Genomic DNA, 13,875 nt, shown 5'->3' with positions numbered 1-13,875 from the left:
ACAGCGAAAGCATATGACTTGGTTAATTAACTTTATATCCAAACATTAAAGTTGCAGCTGTTTCCGTCTCCATCTCACACGGGCGAGAATTATCCCATTTCAGCGCCGCTGTGCGAGAGACTGTTACAATTAGTGCCGCTGCTGTAGAGTAGTTCTAGTGCATTGTATTGATTTTTAGTGAGTGGTGACTTCACACGCACTAACTTATATATGATATTTTGGTTGCATTATGATCTGTATGATATATTATATATATATATATATCATCATCATCCCTAAATGAAGCCTTGCATTACTTCATGCAGGACACAATGTCATTCATACAGCCCAGTTGTAATCGGCTGACGCCAGTCGATGAGTCACCATCCAATCACAGCCGCTCTCTCATCAAGGTCACTTAGTTCATGCTACACCAATGTCGCCACACTCACTAAAAGCCCCCTTTTCCACCTATGGTACCAACTCACCTCGCCTCGGCACAGTTTAGGTCCACTGAAAGCAGTTGTTTTCAGTGTAACTGAATCATTAGAATCAGTTAAAGGTGCCATATGTAAGAATGTGGCCACAAACGGTTACTACATTCAAATTCAAAATACCGAGGTCTTTTAGGTTTCATTTTCTGACGTAACTGGCAACCCGTGGTTGCTCGGCAGCTGAGACTCTACTGACTGCAATGATTGGTAGACGGCGGTAGGTGGCGCCACATGCCAAAACATGATTAACATAAACATAAACAAGATTTGCAGTCTGCAAAATATTTTTTTTAATGCAAATATTTTGTCTGTACTGTTGTTGTTGGTGAGTTCAGTTTGTTATATGAACATTATTCCTGAGTCTCTGTGACTCATATTACACACACACACACAGCTTCCTAAAGCCAGCTCATGGACAGAAAAAATAAAACCAGGGAGCAAAAAGAACAAGTTTGGAGGGCAAACACAAAAGAGTCAGAGCAAGCGAAATGCAGATCATTGGGTTGTAAAGATTGCCTTTCATTTATCACACATTGTTTTATATTACCAGTCATACCATCTGTAGATGAAGCTGGACCTTATGAGGTAAAATGAATTTGAATACAGTATAAGTACCAAGTGAGTAAATGCGTATCCTGCATCTTCTCAGCGCTCCAGAGAGCTGGTGTAAGTGGAGGTGAAGATGCAACAAAAACATTTACTCCAGGAGAAAGCAGAGTATAATTACCTGTGTTAGGCCTGGAATGAAGTGGCCGAGCAGAGCTCAGATTAGAGTGTGTCTTCCACTGTCCATTAATCAAGCGCATTGGAATTAACTTTCAATTGACTTTCTTACCTTTCCACATAAAGTGGATGCCACTGCTGAAAAATGGAGCCGGCAACTAATCTGCAGTTCAAACGTGGTTTCGTCACAGCGGTCGAAAGACGCAACAACAGAGGAGCTTCGATTTTTGAACGTGATAAGAGACTCGTGTGAAGCTGCATTTCATTTCACAAGGAATCTCCATGACAATCGACGGCACATTAATCCAATCAATACCCAAGAAAAGTATTTGTGATTCCTTTTGTCTTTTTAATAGCCCCATTTTGGATGCGGTGCATTTCATTAATAGTGATCATAAAAACTCATTAACCTTGTTTATGTTGCTTTCATGGAAAACCTTAGTGGTCATTTTTGAACTGTTGCTCTCATATCTGTGCATGGAATAATATTAATAACAATAAGATTATCACGTGGACGTGTGGTGGATGTGTAACTGATTCATCCTTATCTTTCTGGCACGGCAGCAATCTGCATGCGTAGATTAGGGAGACGAAGCCTTTCAGTGGAACATGATGCTGCGTCAGAGCCAATATACTGTACAACACTCTACAATGTATGTGCAGCCAGCGTTTCCTTTCAGTGTCGTATCATTATTTTTTTTTTTTGCTGTAATGTGGCGCCTAATTCCGCGTCCTTATCATTTGACAAGAATTGGCGCAACGTCTCATCCGTCTTGGCTGGATGATGGATCACCGTTCTGCTCTAATGGCTCACTGGTAACCATCGTGGATCACGAACAGGCCGCATTCTCATTACTGTGACTGTCATCGAGCGTCGTCTGTTTGACGCTGTGGAAACATCAATGACAAATCGAAGCCGCAAACACACAGAGAGTGTTTTTACTAATTGATTTTTTATGAGACTGAGGTTCTGGTGCAAACGCAAACACTGTGTTTCCATGCACAGTCAATTATGGTGTGTAGCATTGACGTCACCATTTGTATGGACGATTGTCCGCGTCGCAGTGGAGAATCGAATCATTGACAGTTTCTGGTTGAGTTGTTAGCAAGTCGAGAATGAGTCTTTGGGCCAATTCCAATTCCTATCTTAACCCTCAAGCTCAACCCTTTATCTTAATCTTAGCCCTCAAACCTCGTGGCAATGCTACCGCGGCCCACAACCATTTTACATGACTTTTTGAAACACTACGAAAATGAAACAAAAAAATATTATACAGCGACTAGACAATGCAGGAGCACATAATATGTATAAAAAAGTGGATTTTGGGTTATATAAACCCATAAATACTATGCAGTGTCCCTTTAAGTTGGATTAGCATAATAAAATGCTTATTTTCTACCCCGAGTGGACAATGTATGTGAATGTTTTTGCCTCATCTTAAATGTAACACACTGAGTCCACTGGGAAAAGAGTTCTTTAAAAGATGAAGATTTGTTTTGTGCCCTTTAATCAGCCATCAGGGACTCCCTCTCTCTCTCTCTCTGTGTGTGTGTGTGTGTACTTCTATTTGTTACCTCTCAGTCCTTACAGAGACCAAAACCTGGTCCTCATGAGGCAGAACCTCATTTCTGAGGAACTGGTTACATTCAGGGCTATAAGATATGAATTGCTGTTGGGTTAAGGTTAGGGTTAGGACATGAACTGGTAATGGATCGTGCTTTGTATCGGCTGTCCGAATGAAAATGGAAATCAATGTAAGTGTTTAAAACATTGGTTCTCAAAGTGCGGCCCGGGGGCCAATGGCGGCCCGCAGAAACATTTATGGCGGCCCCGCAATGAATTACAGTTGATAGTTTTAATCCAGGAGCATTTTACTAAGCTTGTTAAATGTTTATTGGACATTACTGGATACAGACCAATAAGTGTAAACAAAAATACTGGGTATTTACCTGGTTTCTATATGGTGAATTTTAGTGTATTATTGGGTTATAAGCTGGTAATAAGCAGGTAGCTACAGCCCCCAATTACTAGATATTTACCCGGTAAATATATGGTAACAGAAATGTGTTACTAGAAGGTAAGAACAATGGCCAAAATACTGAGTAGTTACCCAGTAAATGACATTATATCAACGCTAAACTGTAGAACTGCAATCTGGTCATTACAATTACTACAAATGGGATTTTTCTTTTTTTTTTTTTCATTTGGCGGCCCTCAGTCCAATGTTGGGTTCCTAAATTGGCCCTCGGCTATCAAAACTTTGAGAACCCCTGGTTTAAAAGGATCGCTATGTGAACTGTGTGTGTGGATTGAGGGACTCGTGATAGACTACGGTATAAAGAGAAGCAATGACCCAAAGTCCTCTGCGCCCACTGCGACCTCGGCTGCTGCAATCCCCTGTGGCTCATCATCCCCTCCCTCCCTCCACACACTCACCTCCGCCTCTGCACGCCTTCACAGGCATTCACCATCACCACCACTGCTCTCCTCCTCCTCCTCCTCCTCCTCGACACCCACCCACATGCCCTCTTCTCTGTCGGAGCCACATAATTATTTTCTCTGGGACACATTCGGCTTCCGAGCGCCTCTATCTTTAATTACAATCGGGCAAACGGGGGCTTTAACAGGAGGGACCAGACATGCTGCTTTGATGTTGTCTGCTCCTGGCCCTACACTTTTCTCCCTATAAGCTAACACATCTACCCTTTTTTTTGACCACGCATCATCACACGCTCTCTGGCATTGATGGGATGTAATGCATGGGATATTTGTCCAAAAGCAGATTGGGAAAGCTTAGACGTGGTGGGTGTTTTTTTTTTGTGGGTGGGGGGGGGGGGGGGGTCACTTCAGCTTAACAATGACCAATGTGTTGTTCTGCTTCAGAAAAGTCAACTCCAGTCCGGCCATCTGTGTTCTTTGATCCCCGCTGCCAACAACGACTTTGTTCTTTTGGAGGAAACACTGGCAGCAGGGATTAGCTGTGTGTGTGTGTGTGTGTGTGTGTGTGTGTGTGTCAGGGGAGAGTGTGGGCAGCAGTGCACTCCTACTGTAGGTTTTGAGGACTCTTTTCACCTTATTTTTACACATGTGTGTATATTATGGATACAAATGTGGACATTAGACAGCAGGATATTTTAGATCAAGGCTTAAAAAAAAAAAAGACAGCTGAAGCAATCTATATTGTCCTATATCTCAGCTATTATAAGCATATAGGGCTGCAATAACCACCTGGCTGTGCTTTAAAATGCATCAGACCATGAGACAGTTATTCTCTGCTGTTTTATTGTGGATTTTGGGTCATATAAACCCATAAATACTACACAGTGTCCCTTTAAATGATTAAAACGTTGATTTTGCATAATATATCCCTTTTAAATAAACCAACTATTAATACTTCATTTAATTATGTCACTCTCAGCTTGTGATAAATGTATATCTGGTGGACTACTTCTGTCTCCAAAGGCTTCCTGCCCTCCAACACAAAGACTTCCACTCAAACACTTGACTTTGTATATGCTTTGAAAGAATGAGAAACTGTGTGTGTGTGTGTGTGCGTGTGTCTGTCTGAGCTTAAATGATTGCTTTTGGATGTGTGTTTTTTAATAACATCGCCGTATTCACCGTTTGCCGTTTTCCTCCCTATGAAATACCCCCACCCCATTGTCTCAGCCCCAAAAAACTGAAAACGTAAACTGAACGAACGCTCACACGCCGTGGAATATCAATCAGTCTGCAAACAAGTCGGAGGTGTCACCGGAGTAATGGCTTTTGTTTGAGAAAGAGTCCATCGCTGGCACACAGAGGGATTTAAAACAATATTCTTTTCCGGCGTAATGACTAGGTAATATGGATAGTCCATTTATCTTTGATTAGATTTTTTGATGCAGGGATTCATTCCCTCGGCTCCCCGTTTCATTATTCTTTCTAATTACCTGCACCGATTCGCCCATCAAGCATCAGCACACTGGCACGATGTAATTGCTTCTGCCATAAATCAAGAGACATTTGGTGATGTCGAGAGAGTTCCTGCTCCATTAATACAAACACATTGAGAAGCCAGGCTTATGTTCATATTGATAAATCCACTTGTCTACTCACTGTTTTCAATATTAATACTAACACTAATGCTAATCTGAATGATATAACTTTTGTTTATGTAGCTCATATCATGCAAAGATGCAACACAAGATGCTACAGAGAGAAGTTATACAAATTACAATAGCAAAAGGTCACAATATATTTTTATTTAAAAAATGAGACCAACAGCCCTGTGATGGACTAGATCCAGGGTGTACCTACGTTCCACCCTTTGTCAGTTGACCACTGCGACCCTCATGTGGAGGATACAGCGGTAACAGATGAATGAATGATAGTTAAACCCAATTATAAGCCATATTGAAAAGATACGTTTTAAGTCTCTTGATAAATTTCAGGGTCCTGAATGTTCTAATGTTCAAGGGCAGTGTGTTCCACAGTTTGTGGCCTCAAGTTTTCTTGGAGGAAGCAGCTGTGGGATCCAGAGCAACATGCAATTTTCTGAGTAATTTGGACAATTACTCAGAAAAACAGAAAAAAAAATTACTCAGAAAAACAGAAAAAATATTAGTCAGAAAAACTGAAAAAAAATTATTAGAAAAAATCAAAACCGAAAATAAATTAATGAGAAAAACAGGAGTTTTTTTTTTTTGCAATACGCTTCCGTAGTTAATAACCAAACAAACAAACATATTCTCATAGGGGGTTATTATTCTCATCTAGTAAAGGCCTTCAGTAGATGAACAGCGCCCGCAGCAGCTCAGCGGGTGGAGGTGGCTGGAGGCGGAATGTTAATAAACTGAGTTGAAGCAGACAGAACTGGGACTTAGTTGTTAGCCTTGGGGTCAGAGTGATAATATATGAACTTAGCTCCGGCAGTCAGAGACACAGCACTGCATTAGTGACCAACAAGTGTCTTTGAGTGGCCACTTTGTCTGAAAGCAGCAGAGCAAATCTGCATTTCAGCTGATGACTGATAACCAACTGCTCTGCTGCTCCCGCTGCATCACATCCTCCCTGTTGTTTCCCCCGCGTTTCACAATGGTCACACTGACCTTAATATAGCTTGTGGCAAATGACATCATTTGTACTTTTGCCAAAACGTTATGCATATTAGGCACAGAGAACACAAGTGAAGGACAGTGTTTCCTCCCGTGATACAAAAAGTCATGAAATTTGTATTATCCACAATTAATGCATTCGTGATTTTTAAATATTACATGTTTTGTGCTCGGTCCTTGCTGATTTATTAGTGTGCATCATTCGGAATATTAACTACTTTTAAAGCAGACCTAGAACGGAAGTTCCAATTAACGCTGTTTTTTTTGGTGTGTATCTGCGCCATTACCTCGTTTATGAAGCCCTGAAGGTTCAAAACAAGCAGAACGCTGTGTTTTATTGTAATCTCGGGCTCAGCATGATCTCTGAAAAAACCAGATCCGGTTACGTAAACAGCAGATGGTCCTGCTCCGGGCACTTGTCCGGGCCCATCCGACTGCGTACATTGAACCGCAGAAGAAGAATAACGTCCGTGGTGGAGGTGTTTTCGCTTGCGACAGTGTCTTCTGACTCTGGGTCAAAGTCATAAAAGGGACTGCGGCTATTTTTAAACATTGTTAAAACAATGTTTTGATAATGAGTAGCAGTGCATCCACCGTTCCAGAGGGGGGAGCTGCGCTTCTGAGAGCTGGTGTGCTAATGACGTCACTTCCGGGTATTGTCCAATCACAAGACAGTTGGGAAAGCTGTCGTCGGCTGGCCAATCACAACACAGTCTGTCTTCTCGGGGTGAGATTTCAGCCTGAAACAGCGCGGCTGACGAGAGCTTCAGTGAGGAGAGATTTCTATCGGCTCGTTTCCAGCAACTAGGAGGTTTTTCACCATAAAAACTAGTTAATGTGTGTAAGTAGACCTCCATAACGCACATATTATGTGCGATAGGACCACTCTATGTGAGCTTTAAAGGAACTGCTAGGTCGTTCCTTCATTACATTTTATCAACACACCCAAGATTATCTCATTGTATCAGATCGACAAGTAGAGGACATTGGCATAAACGCCCATTCACTGCTACTGTCTAGTCTAACACCAATAGTGCAATAGGGCAACAACACCATCCATCTTCATCATCATCATCATCATCATCTTCAGCTGCTTATCCGGCCTATAGGGTATGGGTCGTGGGGGCAGCAGTCTAAGCAGAGAGAAGCCCAGACACCAGCAGAGATGTAATCTCTCCATTGCCCCAGAACCCCCAGGGAGTTCATCCTGACCAGATGCCCGAAACCACCTCACCAGCTGGCCCTCCTCCTCGTGGAGTATAGCAGCGGCTCTACTTTGAGCCTCTCGCGGATGTCTGAGCTCCTCCTCTCAGCGTGTTTTAACCCTAAATGCATAAATATGCATAAACTATTCAGTATCACCTGTTCAGTGTGTCAGGATTGTAGCATCGACTCTGAATAATAATACCATAATAACAGTTTAGGATACTATAAGTCATTGGTTCTCACTGCGGCCTGCAGAAACATTTCTGGCGGCCCGCAATGAACAAAAATACTGGGTATTTACCTGGTTTCTATATGGTGAATTTTAGTGTATTATTGGGTTATAAGCTGGTAATAAGCAGGTAGCTACAGCCCCCAATTACTAGCTATTTACCCAGTAAATATATGGTAACAGAAATGTGTTACTTGGTAACAATGGCCAAAATACTGGGTAATTACTCAGTAAATTATAAGCGTTATTATATTAATGCTTAAATTACATTATATTAACACTTAAATAACTTAACGCTAAACTGTAGAACTGCAATCTGGTCATTAAATTATTACAAATGGGATTTCTTTCTGTTTTTTTCCTTTGGCCCTCAGTCCAATGTTGGGTTCCTAAATTGTCCCTCAGGTATCAAAACTTTGAGAACCCCTGCTTTAAATCAAATGATCTGGGACAGAATTAGAAGTATTCACCTCCTGTTCCCTGTGTTTCCAGTGGTGGATAATGATGGGAGATCTGTTTTCTTCTTCTTCTTCTTCACTTTTTCTGTCAGCCTAATCTAAGTTTGTCTTATCCTGTCCATGACAAGTAAGTGTTTCAGCTCCTTGTCCTTGTTTTATGGGCACACGCAGTGTGAATGAAAGACTACAAACACGGAGAACCCCACCGTAAGTCTTCTGTTACCTCAGTGGTGTTCCTTCAGCACAGAGCACACACACACACACACACACACACACACACACGGGCAGAGCTTGCAGTTATGTTGATTTATTTTGTATTTCACAAAGGATGCAAAACAAAGTCAGCACAGCTGTGCACTCCGCTGCCTGTTCTCCTCTGGTACACATCTCTGCTTCAACACAGTGCAATTACTCAAAAATCCCCCTGATCTCCTCATCACCGTTTCCTCAGAAATCCGTGTGCAGGTCCCTTTTGTCAAGTGCATCGGCTACTGTATTTAAAAGGGTGAACACAAGCCTCAGCTGCGCTCTGCCAGTCAACTCATCTGGCACTGCTCCCGTGGAGCTGGCTCCTTCAGCTGAGTGCCTGGACCACATAATTACAATTTTCTAAATATTTGTCCAAACCCAGATTGACCCATCGAGTTCCATCAGATCCAAACACAGTGTGGTCGGATTTTAAAGGGACAAAATCCACTTTTTTATACATATCATGTGCTCCTGCATTGTCTAGTCGCTGTATAATAGTTTTTGTTTCGTTTTCGTAGTGTTTCAAAAAGTCATGTAAAATAACATGGTCGCGGGCCGCTGTTGCATAGCCACTGTTAGCAGTGAGACGCCATGTTTCTACGGGAGCCTGTAAGGACAAACGCGAGAGAACAAATCAAGCATCTCTTTACTTGTAGCGGAAGTCCCGCCTCCACTCTCTCCGCTTCGTCTGCTACGGCCGCGGTAGCTCGCCCTCTCCCTCGCCTCACGAACCTCATCTGCTGACACGGAGAAAGACGACGAGGACGACATTTGACCGGCTGAGGATACCGTAGCGCTCAGGGAAGGGAGGGGTGAGCAGAGGAGCAGTTCTTTGTTGTACATTTCAGCCTCTCCTCTAGATGGCACTTTAAACTACTTACTTCACCTTTAACGCTCTCATGCACATACACTATCCCAGTGGTCCACTTGCTCCACTTGTCAGAACCAATAACAGAAATCTCAACGCTATATTCTACCCTAAATTAAAATTTGACAACCATATCAATAAACCGATTGCTTTTTTCCAGCTCCGGAGTATTGCATTTATTAACACATCCACAGTTAGAAGACATTATTTATGCCTTCATCTTTTCCCATCTAGATTATTGTAATTCTCTTCTCACTTACATTAGTCAAGCTGCCCTGACTCATCTGCAGCGCATTCAAATTGCCGCCGCCACATAATTAACAAGAACTGGTGGAGGATCCCACGTAAAGCCGCTCTCCCCTCGCTACGCCGGTTACCGATGAAATTCCACATCAATTTCAAGATACCGCCGTCATATCTTAACCTACGTTTGATAGAAACCTCACAACCAAAGACTGGACGTTTCCATCTAATCAGCCAAAATGGTTGTAAATAAAATAATGATTTTTCCTTACCATTGAATTATGCTTTCAAAAACATTGATAATATATAGATTTAAATGTGTGTGTACAATGTGCCTCATGGTATGGTCACCTGTATTTGTAGTATTTTATCCTTCCTGTCTTGTAACCTGCTAAATACCTTGTGACTTTGGTTAAAAAAAAGGTGCTACTGTATATAAAGTAAATATGTTTTACTTACTTGTTTACTCTTATGCGTCAATACACCTTAAAAAATATATCGTCATATCGTATCTTCAGAGCTTTTTGGACTCATTTGGCTGTTTTTTTTTGCTTATTTTAATGGTAAAAGGGCCAGAAAATGTCCCGCGAGTCATCGTTTGTGCCGTTATTTACAATTGACTGCATGTTGAAATAGTGTAAAATGAAGAAAAACAAAAGGTTTTATTGAGTAAAAACACCGTAGCTGTATAGAACACCACCTTTTGCAGGTTAAACTTGACATTTGAACAGTATAACACATTTAAAATAACATTTTGTTTGAGTCTCAATGTCCAGAAACAGGCCAAAAAATGGAAACCGTTAAAGAGTTAATGGGCAAGGAGGGTTTCAGATGTATTTCAAACTGCCTTTATTTCAATCGTAAACTTATTATCTGTAATTTTGTATAGAATTGCTGTTTTCCTGCTGATTTGGACATGTTGTTACAATGAAAACGGACTATTCTAACATGGACAGGTTGACCACAGTAATATTTCGAGTCATATTCCAATCTGATTGATTCATATTCACAATTTGTCACAATATTTACGTCATATTTACTGTGGAAGTTTCCTCTGAACACAGACCTGAGTTGTGCACGCTATTCCTGGCTGTCTTGCAGCAGCGTTACATGCACACACACACTCACACTCAGTGTGTTCATGAGGCTTATGTAGAAACAGTGAGTGGGTTGACTTTGGTGCAACTGGCAGTAACCCAAGTTAATATGGTTTAAAACACCTGAGGGCCAGCGTGTACTATCAGAGACACACAGGGAGCTGAATGCAGATAACCTGCACGTCTTCAGAGGCTGGTCCATGGCGGCGGTTGTACGTGGCAGTGTTACCTCAGTGCATGTAACGTCCCGTAAAAGCGCCGTGCTGAGGTCTGCATGTAACAGTGATTTCCCCACAGTCGGTTTGTTTTTTGCAGACCTTGAATCAAATCAGCACATTTTTGTAATGGGACTCGTGTGCAGCAGGAATCCTAATTAAAAAATGCATACCAAGCCAATTACTTGAAATGTACTTGTCATGGGGAGCTGAGGAGCACGAGAGCTGGAGGAGACGCAAAAACGGCGAGTGTTGTTATAACACAAAGGAGTGATCAATGTATCATCGTGACACAGGAAAGTCTATGATCGCTGCGGTTGTGTGTGTGTCTGATTTCGTGTAATTACCAGCCATGGCAGCAGGGACGGTGTTTCTCTTCTGTGGGTGTTTGTCATTATGGTTAAATGTGGAGCAGGAGATACTTGATTGTCGCAGGCGGTGGCTTCGAGCTCTTTGGCAGGTGTTTGTGTGTCTAAAGCAAATCCAATGCCTCGCGTAGAAGCTCGGAAAATATGTCGCATCTTTGTTTGATTTCTTCTCCATCGACCGACCGCATGAACGTCGTTTGACACAGCAGACGGGCACAGCTGCATTCTTGTTTTTTTGGGAAAATCTTTATTTACCAAAAGGTGAAACAGCTGCTGTTACTTTTTGCCTCATTTTGGACAGAACAGAACGACTTTTTCATATGTTGTTTACATTTGCTGATTCACACCAGCCCTGTTTAAACACTGAAAGCCAGATACTAGTTTTTATTGGACCTGTGCATCTCTGAAAGGAGTCATATTATATCCTATTTCTATCAAAACCAAGTTAACCTAGTTAACTTTATGGTCAAAAACCTCCTTGTTGCTGTAAACGAGCCGATAGAAATCTCTCCTCACTGAAGCTCTCCTCAGCTGCGCTGTTTCAGACTGAAATCTCACTCCCAGAAGACAGAGTGTGTTGTGATTGGCCAGCCAGCGTGAGCTTCCCCAACTGTCTTGTGATTGGCCAGGTACCTGGAAGTGACCTAATTAGCACACCAGCTCTCAGAAGCGCAGCTCCCCCCTCTGGAACGGTGGATGCACTGCTACTCATTATCAAAACATTGTTTTAACAGTGTTTAAAAATAGCTTCTTCACGACTCCCCGCCGCAGTCCCTTTGACGACCTTTGACCCGGAGTCAGACCCAGAGTCAGAAGACACTGCCGCTCGTGAAACACCTCCACAACGGACGTTATTCTTCTTCTGTGGTTCAATGTACGCAACCGGATGTACCCGGACTAGTGCCCGGAGCAGGACGATCTGCTGTTCAGGAGAACCGATGTTTTTACGTAAACCGGACCAGATTTTTTCTGAGATCTCGCTGAGCCCAAGATTACAATAAAACACAGCGTTCTCAGCAGTGGCTGAACTGTTTGTTTAGAAACTTCAGGGCTTCCTAAACGAGGTAATGACGCAGATACACACTAAAAAATAGCGTTAATTGGAACTTCCGGTCTAGGTCCGCTTTAAAGGAAGCATATATAAAGTAAAAAATATAGGCCCAAGCACGGAGCCCTGTGGAACTCCACAATTAACTTTTGTATTTAATGAGTCATTATCGTTAACATAAACAAACTGGAATCTATCGGATAAGTATGATTTAAACCAGCAGAGGGCAGCACCTGTGATCCCAAGAGCCTGCTGGAGTAAAGGGACTAGACCATTATCTGAGGCCAAGAGAAGATTGTTACTGACTTTAACTAGTGCTGTTTCTGTGCTACGATGTAACAAACAGGCCATTAATGCGCAAATATTCACATAATTGTTTGGCGAATGCCTTTTCTAGGATTTTAGAAACGAAGGGAAGATTAGATATAGGTCTGTAATTAGCTAAAACATCTGGGTCAAGGGTCACTTTTTTTCAGAATTGGTACTTCTGTTCTATGGGAGCTTTAAGAGTTTCTTAAACCTGACAATCTAAACATGGACAATGGGGCTGATCTACTCAGTGACAACATCAAAAAGGTGCACACACAATTTCACAGGTGCACAGTTGGGATCGAAATGACTTTGAAGGTGACGCAGGCTAAAATGAGCACTCACTGTAATAACGTCACAATGACTAATGACACTTGACGGGTTTGAATGTCAGAACCACAGCTAAACACATTTTAGGTCGGGCCTACGTGGACTTTGGACCACCAAACTTGCTCAGTCATGATAGAAATGATGAGGTCATAGTTTCTGAAGAGCACACTCGACACCACAGTGCCCCCACTGTTCTCCAGCTCTGACACTGATTTATGAGAGGATTCAAGATAATAATAAAAAAAAAAAAATGCCTTTGCATTTTCTCCCAGAAAACCAGAGTTGTTTTATGTTTTATAGGTGTTTAAAAATTAAAAATAATTAAACACACGTGAGAACACATTTCCTGCTGCCACCTGATTAAAGTGAAACAGCAAAAAACAAAGTCAAGAATATAAATCTGTATTAATCTGAAATCCTCTGGTGGGCATAAATTATGCTTCAAAGTGCTTTGGGCAGCCTGTGCCATGTCTGGGTTTGTTTAATCAAGTGAAAGTACACAGTGAGACTGAGTCCCTTTGTATGTGATTGATTTATTGGAAGTGGAGCTGAAGAGCAAAAGGGAGGTTACAGACTTTCAGGCTGTGAGGAGGAAATAGTAGTACAGTATAATATAGTAGTAGTATTGCAGTTTTTTGGGTTGTTGATATTATTCTGCTTCTTCTTGGCTTAGTGAACAGAAATGACGTAGCATTGAAAGTACAGCATACATTGTCCTTTATTTGAAAATGGGCAATGCTGTCAGACCAGACTGAGGGAGCATGTGTGTATATACAGCAGCAGTGCAGGGGTTTGCAGGGAACTAGAAGCATTTATCTTTGAGCTGTAGAATCTTCTGAATCTTTTCACGGGGCATTTCTTTGTGTTTTTGTCAGTTAAACTCCAACCTGTTTTCCCTTGTCTCACTTTGCTAGTGCTCTGCAGGTGTTAGCTCCGTCTGTCTTGACACTCCCTGTGTGAAG

Source organism: Microchirus variegatus (assembly GCF_963457635.1).
Source record: "Microchirus variegatus genome assembly, chromosome: 16".
In the NCBI taxonomy this organism is placed as follows: domain Eukaryota; kingdom Metazoa; phylum Chordata; class Actinopteri; order Pleuronectiformes; family Soleidae; genus Microchirus; species Microchirus variegatus.
The sequence above is the reverse complement of the archived record's forward strand: the minus strand, read 5'-3'. Positions refer to the sequence as shown.